Source organism: Fibroporia radiculosa (assembly GCF_000313525.1).
Source record: "Fibroporia radiculosa TFFH 294 genomic supercontigs, scaffold28307, whole genome shotgun sequence".
NCBI classification, from domain to species: Eukaryota; Fungi; Basidiomycota; class Agaricomycetes; order Polyporales; family Fibroporiaceae; genus Fibroporia; species Fibroporia radiculosa.
Genome location: NW_012133042.1, coordinates 3706 through 5162, shown reverse-complemented (window position 1 = coordinate 5162; position 1457 = coordinate 3706).

Here is a 1457-nt window from a genome sequence, read left to right as displayed (position 1 = left end):
CACTGCCAGTTGCAGCGGCTCAACCTCTAAAGTCTAGTTCTAGTATAGTGTGTCAGCCTTATGCGTAGCAGTACCCTTGTCAGTAGTAGTCTTAAGTGGAACTCCTGATCCTCAGTTGTCAGGTCCCTTAACAGAATGCACTGGGTATAATTCAGGTGCATTAGATGGATTATTAATAATCATTTTCAATACAATCTCATATGACTTCATCATTTGCATTCAGGGTCAGGCCAGGTGAGCTCAGCACAAAGGAATAAAATAACAATACAAAGGTGAAAAATTACAATACATACACAGACACTTGAAGCTAGACAGTAGATTATGCAAAATCACATGGGGGACTTCAGAATCATGGTATGCATGCAAAGGAACACACATGAGGCATCAAGGGTCATGCAGGCTGATAGCATTGTCATTGACATTTACAGAGTAGGTTAGCAGTGAACCAATAGTGAGATAAGAGGGGAACAAGAGAATTACTAGCTCCAACAAATTCAAGTATGGAAAAGCATGCATATATTGTTGAAATATAAATGTGGCTAAATATTACCTGTCTTTGACTAGAACACAAGGCAAGTAAGAAGGCTGAGAGTTGTCTTAGATGTCTGTGAAGACACTAAGATGAGAATAAGAGAGAGAGAGTAAAGCACTGGGATTAAGCATTCTACCTAGGGGTTTATATACACAGGGAGGACACTACATGTACAAACAATGAGATAATAAATCTAAAGTGGTGCCATATACTAATTATAAGTCAGCTGCCTAATGGGGTAGTAATCTCCAGGAAGCTGACAATGGACATCAAAGGAATGTGTCAAATCTGCTGACATTGTAGAATAATAGATGCAGCTAGGTCCAACCAGACTCTTTCAGATTCTGTCTGGAATCTACTAGACTCAGTCTAGATGCATAGCTATATCTGGATCATCAGATACATCAGATAAACAATTGTGTGTCTAGATCTATATTAGATAAGATATAGATCAGATTAGATCAACTAATCTACAGTGTCCATGAACTATTTGTAGTGGCTCTGTACATAGAATATATAGGTGTGTCTCAATATTCATTTAATACTCCCACTTGTTCAAGATGTTACAAAATCATAAACGTTGACACTTTTGAGAAATTTCTGAAGAATATTGAGTGATACATTCTTTGTAAGGCAATCAACAAGTTGTTCTGCTGTTTTGACATATATGATGTCAACTTCTTTGTGTTACAATGTCAAAGGGGGGGGTTCTTTTTCTTTTCCTAACTATTCATTGTTGACCCTGTACTATACAACTGATCCCATCACTTGATGTGTTTCACCTACATCAGTGTTTCATATCCATTGTGTTTCACTTATATCATGTTTCACCTACATCACATTTCACTTCTATCATGTTTCATCTTCATCACTGATACAATCCAGTGAAACTGTTTCATGTACATCACTGATCTAACTCAGTGTC